The following is a 12,213-nucleotide window of genomic DNA, read 5'->3' as shown; positions in this document are numbered from 1 at the left end:
ACCAAGGACGTCTAGCCATTCTCGTGCAACAGCACAGCTCTGCGGGTAAGAGCACAGGCACGGGTCCTAGGCTGCCTGGTGTGAGTCCAGGCCCTACCTCTTCCGGTTGTGTGCACCTGGGCAACGAACTTAACCTACTGGTGCCTCTGTTTCCTCATCTCTAAAATGAAGATGAAAATAATAGCATCCATATTGTGTTGTCATTTTGAGGTTACATTAGTTAATACATGCAAAGTGCCTTCTGGAGTGCATGGTAGAAAGTAAGTGCTAAATGTTTTTTCTCCCTGTTTACTCTTATTATTGTTGTCATCATCACTGTCATCATCATCGTCGTCATTGTCATCATCATCATTCCTGGCCAGCAAGACTAGCATATAATCAAAGCATATGCAGCAATATATCTAAGGATGTAATGTATGTGAGTGTTGGGGATGAAAGTGGTTGGTTAAAATGAGTAGCTTCCCAGTAGAAGGATCTATTCTAGGAGTAGGAACAAATCTAGGAAGTCTATGAAGAAGGCAAGATTATGACAAATATACTGACTTGTCAACCTTCCATGAGGTCTCTTAGGAAAGAACACAAAGACTGTCTCCTGTGACCCCACCTCCCAAAATTCCATTGAATGTTTTTATATCTTAGAACTGCTATCTGCACCAGCAACTGAGAAAAACAGGTTGCCTCATCTATTATTATTCCTACTTTGCTTTTATAAATAGAAATAGGTTTTTTTTGTTTTTTTTTTTGTTTTTTTTGAAATAGGTTTGTTTTTAAACAAAAAACATCCAAGTTTCATTTTCTTTTTAGGAAATAGTATAGAGTACAAGGGTTTAAAGAGACAAAAATTCTTACAGACAAAAATTCTTACATTTTTTAGTACTGCCCTTTTAAAAACTGAGTCACTGTTCTCTCACATACTGGTAGTACCAGACCTTTGTTACTAGTTTTAATAACGATTGTCTAGTTCAATTTATTCCACATATTAGAGCAGAGATGCTAAATACCATATTAGTACCATCTTATTATTGAAGAAACTTAGCACCGTGAAAAAGGGTGAGTGGAGATGTCAGGCAAAATCTTAAATGGGAATCTGCTCTTCTTTTTTTTTTTAAATTTTATTTATTTATTAGAGAAAGAGAGAGAGAGAGTACAGGCAGATGGAGTGGCAGGCAGAGGCAGAGGGAAAAACAGGCTCCCCACTGAGCAGAGAGCCTGGTGTGGGGCTTGATCCCAAGACCTCAGAATCAAGACCTGAGCTGAAGGTAGATGCTTAACCGAGCCACCCAGGCACCCCTCAGAATCTGCTCTTCTGTTTCTACCTGAAAGGCTTTGAACAAGTTATTTGATCCCTTTGATTATCAGTTTTCTCATTTATAAAATAAAAGGATTATATAACTTATAAAATTCAGGCAGAATCAATAAAATACTATAAGTAAAATTACTGGCAGATTTCCAATTCTTAATGACTATTAGCTACATTGTGCCTCCCTTTTCTGAAAACTGAACACACCAAATATACTATAAATTGTTCTGGTAAGACCAGTTTAGTTACATTGCTATCCTTTGATCTGGTTTTAAGTATTTTTAGCTTTTACTTTTTTTTTTTAAGATTTATTTACTCGTTCTAAAGAGAGAGAAAGTAAGTGAGCAAGTGTGGGGGTAGGGGTATAGAGAGAGGGAGAGAGAGTCCCAAGCAGACTCTGTTTTGAGGAGGGAGCCAGATGCAGGGCTCCAACCCACAACCCTGAGATCATGACCTGAGCTGAAACCAAGAGTCCCATGCTCAACTGACTGTGCCCCTAGCTTTTACTTTTAATTCTAAATTGATCCTTAAGAAAAAAAGTAATGCAAATTAAGGAAGCCAAACTAATATTCATGCAACACTTACCTCACAAAAAGTATGGCATTTAATTATCACGTCAATCTTATGAGGTTGGTATTACCTTATAGAATAGATGATGAAATCAAGGCATAAAGTAACTCAGGACACATTTGATAAGTCTTTGAGTAACATTTCAAATTCCTGTTCTAACTAACCCCAAAGTTGATGATTTTTGCTAGACTTCCTCCATGAGTCCTGAACTGTCTTCTGAAAGTAAAGAGCATTTTCTCCCTCTTTCTCTATTCAAATGACATTGAGTAATGCTGTGCTTGCAATGAAGAAGGTGTTGTTCTAACTTTCCAGGCTTTGGCAGTGAATGAAGAGACAGAGACCTTCCTAAATTGGGGCATACAAAGGCTGTGGGGAGAGGAAGATCAGACAGCAAGAAAATAAATGTGTAACATTTCTAGTGGTGCCATGAAAAAAATAAAGCACAGTAAAGTATTAAAGACGAACAGTGGGGAAAGTGCTCTATAGTCTACAGACTCTCTAGTGCGATGCCTAGCAGAGATAAGAATAAAGTAAGAGATAACAACATCCATCTGACAGAGGAGCTTTCCATGCAGAGCACGTGCAAAGGTCCTGCCGCAGAACTGTGGCTATCATGTTTGCAGAACTGAAACCATGTTTGAGGACCAGCATGGTTGAAGCAAATTGTCAGAAGTGAAGAGTAGTAGGTGATGAGGTCAGAAGTAGTGTTGTCTGAGGTTATTCAGACTGTATAGGTCATGTTAAGGATATTGGATTTATTTCAAATGATTTTGGAAGTCACTGGAGAATTTGACAAGAGGAGTTATATGATCTGGGTTAATTTTCACAGTTTTACTTTGGCTGATGAGAAGACAACAGATTAGGAAGGGGACAAGAATAATAGCGTAGAAGACCAGTGTGTTATTGCAATACTTCAGGTGAGCTTATTCTCTTCAACTCATTTCCAGATCATCATTCTTCAAAAGAAGAATGGTAAAACCTTGTAATTCAACCAAACTTCGCACTTCTCATTTCCTCTGATACCTCCAACCTCTAAACACTGGGGTACTTACAAAATATCAACACTTATTACAAAGTCTGAAAATTCAGAGAGTATAGCATTGATGTAAACTTTTACATCTGGACCAATGCCATGTTAATTGCTCCAGCCACACTGGTCCCCTTGCTGATCAAGAGTTAGATCCAGGGGCACCTGGGTGGCTCAGTGGGTTAAAGCCTCTGCCTTGGGCTCAGGTCATGATCCCAGGGTCCTGGGATCAAGCCCTGTATCGGGCTCTCTGCTCAGCAGGGAGCCTGCTTCCTCCTCTCTCTCTGCCTGCCTCTCTGCCTACTTGTGATCTCTGTCTGTCAAATAAATAAATAAAATCTTTAAAAAAAATTAGATCCATACATATACATACATATATAGAAATAGTGTCTGACAGAGATAGCATCACAAATTAGTGAAGAGAAAATGGAGACTCCAATAAATAGTCCAAGACAACTGTTTATATGTATGGAGGAAAAATGATCCCTACCTTACATCATAAATATAAAAATAAATAACCAAGTAATTTAAAGAACATGAATGAAAGAATAATTCTCAACAAAATCAGAAAATTCTTAGAAAAATACAGAAGCACATCTTTACGATTTCAGGATAGGAAAAAAAATCTGCTTAAATAAGATGCCCAAAGTTATCAACCATGAAGGAAAAAAATAAACAATTTTTGCTCCTCCTCTTACTGGACTTAAATCTTTCAAACCTTATTTCCCAAATTAACAAAGAGAGGTGCTTGTCTTCATGCTGGAACATGGAAGATTTATCCACTGTACAGGGACATTGTAACAGTGAAATATCTAGTCCTGCGACCTTATGCTCATTGTATGTATGTGTGTGTTATATAGTTTATATAAAAATATAACAATTCAGGCTGCTTTTTATTAAGGAAAAGGAAAAGTTTCCCAATGGCCTGGAAAATTATTGAACCAAAGAACCAAACACAGGCTCTATACCTGACATTTAAACACTTTCAATTTCATTTATAAAATATACATAATAATATATTTTCACCTACTTTATAAAAAATAGAATCAAATAAGGTTATGTAAGGCTAAATACTTTTGAATCTCTCAAGCATAATAAAAATATTAGCTATTATTAACATTAAGTCAGATATAGACTAACAAAGTAAAGATCTAAGGCATGTGTCAGGAAAACTGAAATTTTTAAACCTCACTTCTACATACATGTTCTGGTTAGTTTAAACAAAAATGAGAAGTCTTGATTTATCAAATAAATTGTTTTTCTGCAGCATTTCATTCTACTACAGTAGACTTGGGGAGTTTGTATCTTGACAGATATGTAATCTCTCTGGATAAAATGTAACCACAATGATTATTCACATTAAGCCTTAGATTTTGCAGAAAAATGGAAAACATAAGAGAGGTTTCTAAAACGTTAGACTCATGGGAACCACAATTTCTCTCAACTGTATTTTCTTTTTTTCTAAGGTACTCAAACTGCTTTGGAGGAGATATTGTTCTGTGCATTTGAGTGAGATAAATCACTCATGTAAGCAGATGATCCCAGAATGCAGTTAAGATGAATGACCACAAAGCATCAGGGGGGAAATATATTTATAAAATTGAGGAAATATATATAGGGGCAGCTACTTATTTTCCTTAAATATACACATACATTTATATATACATTTATAAAATTGAGGAAATATTTCCTCAATTTTATAAATGTATATATAAACGTATGTGTATATTTAAGGAAAATAAGTAGCTGTCCCTATATATGTGTGTGTATCAAACAAATATATGTATTATAAACATTTGTATATATGTGTCATATATGTATATACGTATATGTATATGGAGGCTATGTCTGAATAAACAAAACAACACTATAAAGAACTAAGACATTTACTAAGATGTACATTTAGTAAGAGTAACAAAACATATTCCACTTTTGCTGATACTACTGATACATTTTAGACAGAATTGTTATGTGTGCTTATAATGATAATGTAGATATTATTCTGAGAGAGTCAGAAAAGGAAGAGAACAGGGCTATGCAAAGACCGACTACTGACCTGATTGTGGTAGCGATAAAGTAGGGTATAAGATATCCAGGGCATATTAAACTCAGGTTTCTTGGTAGCTTACACTGCCGTCTAAATAGATTCAGTCTTGTATGATGGCACCCAGCCACTGGAGTGTAGTGTCACTGACAGTACCCAGTGATGATATTGTCCTGCTACTCTGGGTAATAACTAGTACGAATTTCTCTAAACAGTAAAGTGTATCAATGACAATAATCTGTGCATGCAAGGAGACAAGTCTGGTGTGGTCTTGCCAGATACTGCTTTGTCCCTTTATTAGTAGGACCCGAGTTTTGTTCAGAGAGCAAATGTGCAGGAAAAACCTTAACTGCAAAAGCCCTTGTATTCTGACCAACGAGGTGGAAATCTACCATAAGAAGTTATATATTTTTTCATATTGAAAGAAAGACTTGGGGGTACATGGGTGGCTCAGTCAAGCATCTGCCGTCAGCTGAGGTCATGATGGGATTGAGCCCCACATGAGGCTCCCTGCTCAGCAGGGAGACTGCTTCTGCCTCTCCCTCTACCTGCTATTTTGCCTGCTTGTACATGCTCTCTCTCTCTGTCAAATAAATAAATCTTTAAAAAAGAAAGAAAAAAAGACTTGTCTGGCTGCTCTTTGCTTTTTTGGCCTTTTACTTGTCTCTCTCTGTAGAGGACAGCTGCAAGGCTAAGGTGATGACTACAGAGCTAGAAGGAAGCTTTCAATGACTTTCTCAGGCACCTATCTCATCCCTACACTCTACCTCCAGATTTTGATGGATGTGAGAACAAATAAAAAGACCTATTTGATTAAGCCATTAGAATTGAATTATTATTACACATAATGGCAGCAGCCAAAGTAAGTGTTTCTTATTATCTTATAGTGTGGCACTCTTACCGATGGAGATAATTTTGGCTAATATTAAATTACATGTTAGACAAGTATTTGCCAATTATTATTTCATCTTGATTACTCCAAGAAGGAAAGTCTCAGTTCAGTGTCAGTATATCTTAAACAGCTCTCTAAAACTTGTTTTCTCCTTTGTAACAAACAGAGATGCACTTCAGGCTATGAGCTTTGTTAAGCATCATTATCCAGCAAAAATTTAGTAACATTGTTCTGTTTCCATTAAGTTTGGTTTATAGTCACTTTCTCATTATGGTACAGGGTTATTGGTTTTCCATTCATGAAAATGACCAAGTTTCCTTACAAAATAAATTAAAATCAAAATGTGAATCAATTTAAAAATATCAAGTAAATACAAACAAAAATTGACAAAGAAAAACAATAGTATATAAATGACTCAAGTTTGGTAAAATGAGTCCTGTATATTCAATTCTTGTACTAGGCCTTGAAGAGTAATTGCAGACTCACTAACACTTTGGGGCCATGCTCTCCTTGTCAGTTTAAAACAGCCTTGACAGAATTTAGGCTGTTGGTCAAATATCTTCAGTACTGAAAGTTAACCAAGTTAGGAAAGACTACATGCAAAATTTCTTTACCTCCCGCTTCACTCATAAATATAAAGAGGACACTCATCTAGACAGAGTTACCAAAATCTCAGCCCAAATTTCATCCTTTTAATCCTAAAAAATATTCCAGAATATTTTCCACACAGATGATCAATCAATATTCGTACAGTTTCAGTTACTGCAGAGAAGGGTAACTGTTAGACATAGTCTGTTGAGCTAAAATTGCAGCTTTATCACCTAGGTTCATTTATTAAAACTTCATCATGAATACTAAATGGCAACATGCTTGGTGTCTATTCATTTGCTTGCAGCACAAAGTTTGGCTGCTCATGTAAATACTGTTTGCTATTGCAAGTTGAATTTGAGAAATTCTAGGTTTCAGTGTTTGGCATAAGCTTATAAAAAGATAGATCAGAGCAAAGGTAAAATTTTGTAAGAAAATTCTAAACCAAAGCTCTGCTATTATGGAAAAGAAAACCTTAAAATTATAAATAACAGATACTTTGATGTTATAGTTTTACCAAATGTCCTCTCTAGTCAATGGAATGCCCAAATAATGATCACAGTGAATTTCATCACAGAGGCCTTGTGATCTTGGAAATTTGTTCAGTAATTTATATATACTTTGGATGATGTTATTACAAAAGTAATTTTTTCAAATATAAGCTATGTGCTTCTTCCTCTTAGTAATTTCAGTCAGTCCACCTTAAAAATAAATATATAGAAAACCATGCTAAAGTTACAGGCATGGAATGATGATGGGTTATTGTATAAGGACAGAGTATAAGGAAATAATTCAAAAGACAAGGCAACGATGTTGAAAATGGGACTTGGAGGGTGCCTGGGTGGCTCAGTTGGTTAAGTGCCTTTGGCTTAGGTCATGATCTCAGGGTCAAGCCCTGCAAGGAACTCCCTGCTCATCAGGAAGCCTGCTTCTCCCTCTACCTGCCACTCCTCTTGCTTGCTTGCTTGTACACTCTTTCTCTCACTCTCTCTCAAATAAATAAAATCTTCAAAAAAAAAAAATCTTAAAGAAGAAGAAGTAGAAGAAGAAGAAGAAGATGATGATGATGATGATGGTGATATGGCTTGGATCTGAGGCAGGCAGCTCTCCCGCAAGATGGGGCCAGTACAGAGGACCACTGGCTAACCAATGAGATTAATGCGGGAGCTGAGGGCACCTGCTGGGCTGGGGAACATTCCCCCAGCTTCAGAGCTGTTGTGAAAAGCACAGTGGAAAACTAGATATATTCTCCATGGGGGTGGCTCAGAGATTAACATCCTAATTCTAAAATATTGGCCTTGAAATATTGTTTGGTAAAGAGTATGCAATAAGCAAGGGAGTATGGGTTGAATGGTGGTTAAGAGATACTATGGCCTCATGGTTCGTCTCCCGCTCCAATTTCCCCCAACTCCCTTCTCTGAAAAACAATCTGAGGGTTTTGGAGGGGATGAGGGTGGGTGGTTGGGTGAACCTGGTGGTGGGTATTGTGAAGGGCACGTATTGCAAGGAGCACTGGGTGTGGTGCATAAACAGTGAATTCTGGAACACTGAAAAGAAATTTAAAAAATAAGTAAAAATTTAAAAAAAAGAGAGAGAGAGAGAGATACTATGGCCTGCCCACCCTGGAGCGCTCCCCAACTCAGTATGGGACATTAAATGTTAGGTCTCATGACTATCAGTAAGAAAGAATTCTCAAGCTGAACTCTACTATTTCTGACTGGACTAATATATTCCAGGTTAGAAAATATTGCTGGGCTATTCTGGATTAGTCCAACAAACCAAAGCACAACTTCATCTTTGCTCCATTATCTTCAGGTGTTAAGTGGCAGGATGTATAAAAAAAAAAATGGGGATTTGGGCACATGTATGTGAGAGATAAGTAGCTGGTACAGTGGCAAGCAATAATCGCTTTCTTGGGGAAAAACATAGCTCAGGACAAAGCATCACTGAAAGCCAGTAAGGAAGCGAAGTAATTTGGCCAAACATGTGCAAAAGGGAGATCGCAAATAGCAATAATAACGCCAAGTAGGTTTCTGTATTAGAGACAGGTTGCTACATTTCAGCTAAGTTCAGAGTGGTTCTTAACCTAGGGTGACCAAAAAAAAAAAAAAAAAAAAAAGGTGCCTGGGTGGCTCAGTCGTTGAGCATCTACCTTCAGCTCAGGTCATGATCTCAGGGTCCTGGGATTGAGCCCTACATCAGGCTCCTTGCTCAGCAGGAAGCCTGCTTCTCCCTCTGTCTCTGCTCCTCCCCACCCCCTGTCCTCACTAGTGCTCTCTCTCCGTCTCAAATAAATAAATAAAATCTTAAAAATAATAGAAATATTAAAATAGAAAAAATTTTTTAAATAGAAAAAAAGAGAAATTAAAAATTTAAAAAAAATACAGGTTAAAACTCTACCTCTTTTGCACATAATGGTCATTATCTATTCAGAGATAATAGTGTCCTAATACACCTAAAACTATTATAAAGTAACAATATAATTTAGACTTAGCTGGGTGTGCTCAAGTGAGCATGAATGTGAAGTTTTGTAGGTTTTTTTTTTCTATCCCCTTCACCTATTATACCTGTCTTCCAACCCCTCTCTCCCTGGTAACCAGCTGTTTATTTCCCATCTATAAGTCTCGTTTTGTTTGGGTTTGTTTGTTCATTTGTTTTGTTTTTTGGGTTGCACATATAAGTGAAATCATATGGTATGTATCTTTCTTTCTCTGACTTATTCCACTTACTGTAATACCATCTAGGTCCATCCATGTTGTTGCAAATGGCAAGTTTTTTATGGCTGCATAATATTCCACATTGTGTTTCTGTGTGTGTGTGTGTGTGTGTGCGCGTGTGCGTGCGCACACATGTATAACACATCTTCTTTATCCATTCATCTATGAATGGACACATAGGTTGAGGTTGCTTCCATATATTGGCTATTATAAATAATGCTGCAATGAAAATAGGCATACATGTATCTCTTTGGATTAGTGTTTTCACTTTCTTCGGATAAATACCCAGAAGTGGATTGGATCAGGAAGAAGAGAAACCATAAGAGACTCTTAATCTCAGGAAACAAACTGAGGGTTGCTGGGGGTGGGGGGTAGGGATAGGGTGGCGGGGTGATAGACATTGGGGAGGGTATGTGCTATGGTGAATGCTATGAATTGAGTAAACCTGATGATTCACAGACATGTACCACTGGGGCAAATAATACATTTTATATGTATAGATATAGATACAGATATAGATATAGATATATATTTTTTAAGACTTTATTTACTTATTTGACAGACAGAGATCACAAGAAGGCAGAGAGGCAGACAGAGAGAGAGGGGTAACCAGGCTCCCCGCTGAGCAGAGAGCCCGATGCAGGGCTCGATCCCGGGACCCTGAGACCATGATCTGAGCCGAAGGCAGAGGCTTAACCTACTGGGCCACCCAGGCACCCCAATACATTATATGTTAATAAAAAAAAAATACCCAGAAGTGGAATTGCTGATCATATGGCAGTTCTTTCTGTAATTTTTTGAGGAACTTCTATACTGTTTTCCATAGTGGCTCCACCAATTTCTTTTGCCAGCTACAGTGTCCCAGGGTTCCCTTTTCTCCACATTCTCACCAATATTTGTTATTTTTTTGCCTTTTTGATATTAGGCATTCTGACAGGGGTGAGGTGATACCTCATTGTGGTATGGATGTGTAGCTCCCTGATGCTTAGTGATGTTGAGCATCTTCTCCTATGCCTGCTGACCATCTGTACGCCTTCTTTGGAAAAATCTCTATTCACATCCTCTGCCCATTTTTTAATTGGGTAATTTGGTTTTTTGATATTAAATTGTGTATGTTCTTTATATCTTTTGGATATGAACACAAGTTTGAAAGAGATCTAATACATATGAATAGATGAGAACAGCAGGCTTTTTTTAAACCTTCACATTACATAAAAGTGTCATTGCTGAGGAAATGTGTTGCTGGTGACTGTTGGGAGGCAGAGCCAGTTTTGAAGAGTTAAGCAATAATTGACACGGTCTTCAAAGCGACGAATGGCTCCCATGTTGAGACCACATATTGCTATGTTTACTTAGAGGCTGAGTTGATGATAGGCTTTATATTACATGCAGGAAAGAAATGAGAGTACGGAAAGATGTTTCATACTAATATTATTGTCAACACTGAGAGAGATGCTGGTTTCTGATGTTAGCTTTGCAGGTTGAGCTCTTCATGAGGAAGAAGTTTTAATGAAATAGCCGATTAGCATTATTCAGGGAACTGATTCATAATATAGAAATGTGTTTAGAGAAATGTTATAGGGAAAGAGGAAGTGAAAAAAAATTTTTAATGTTCAGAAGGATATTGTTCTGACATTCAGTAGGTTCTCCTGCCATTCTTAAAACTGTAAAAAAAAAAAATCAGATTTTTAAAATTTGAGTTTTAGGTAGTAAAAAAACATGACAGATCAGTTCTAAGTGTTTTATTTTGGCCAGGAAAACTGGTCCAAGAAGTTGTTCAAACATGGCTATACTGAAGAGTCCAGGACTTTTCACTGAGTGAAGTAGATAGGGCTCCACATTTTAAGAGAAATGACTGGATATTCTTATCCAAGTTTTGGATAGCTTTCCAACTGCAACTCAGCCTGTTCACTGTGTTTTGGTTTTATACTGACTCTGTGTAGTAGATTGGGTGCTATTATATACCAAATTCTTAAGTTTAAGACTGTTAGAATTAAATTTTGGACAATCTAAGATGATCCCCCCCAATGCATAGCAACTAATCAGTAAATGAAAAATAACAATATAAATTGAAAATGCTAAAGTGAGTCAGAGGAAAAGAGTGATCAGTAGACATTCCAATGTAAAAAGGTGACCGCAGGGGCTGACAGCTTTCTGCATTTCATAGGCATGAATTATCAAAAAATGGTGGAGCAAAACTTAAGTTTCAACTTTAGATGTATCTATGGTGAGAATATTAGTATGAAAATGCGTGCTTGGAATGTTCTTAGAGAGCTCATTGACCCTCGCTCTTCTCCTGAAGATGTAATTTATTGGGTGTTGTGAATTTAATCCATCTAAAGTTCCTGAGTGTATCGCCTATCTTTCTGTAACTCAATTTGGCCAGCTCCCTCTCTCTGCTGAGACCATGAAGATCCTTTTAAGTCTCTTTATGCTCAGAACATGAAGGCATTTTATATTATCTTTAAAATGGCCATATCTATTTTAGGTGGAGCTCTATCTTGATACATAGAGCTTCTTGTAGGCAAATAGAAGTTAAGTGGATTCTTTGGAGCTGATTCCTTTTTGAAAGTTTTTATATCCATGACATTAACATGAAAATATAATCTCTGTCTAAAATGCCCTACTATTCATTCTCAGATAAGAGGAAAGAACATAGTTTTATATTTATTCCAAGGCCATCAAATACCAAACTAGTGACAGGTAGCAGAATAGGGCTACTGCACGAACTTTGATAATCTAATAAAAAGTATCTTGATCGAGAGCTACCCCGCCAAAATATTTTAATAAGTGCCCATAAGTCATACTATTCATCAAAAAGCTCCAGAAGGCGATGTTTTGGTTCAGACTGGTTACCTCTCTCCATTCCTTTACTTTCTCTCATGTTCCACGTTGAGGAATCCTTACCAAGTAGCTGTTTCATTTTCCTACTAACCTATGAATAAATATTCCTCCATCCTTGCATTTCCATTTCTATCACGTATGTATTCCTGCTTCCTCTCTCCTGATTCTTATCAGTCTTCAAATTCCAAGCTGCCAGTAACAGGACAGAATAGTGTAGTTTAAAGCCTTCCC

The sequence above is a fragment of the Martes martes genome, assembly GCF_963455335.1.
Source record: "Martes martes genome assembly, chromosome: 12".
NCBI lineage: Eukaryota > Metazoa > Chordata > Mammalia > Carnivora > Mustelidae > Martes > Martes martes.
The sequence above is the reverse complement of the archived record's forward strand: the minus strand, read 5'-3'. Positions refer to the sequence as shown.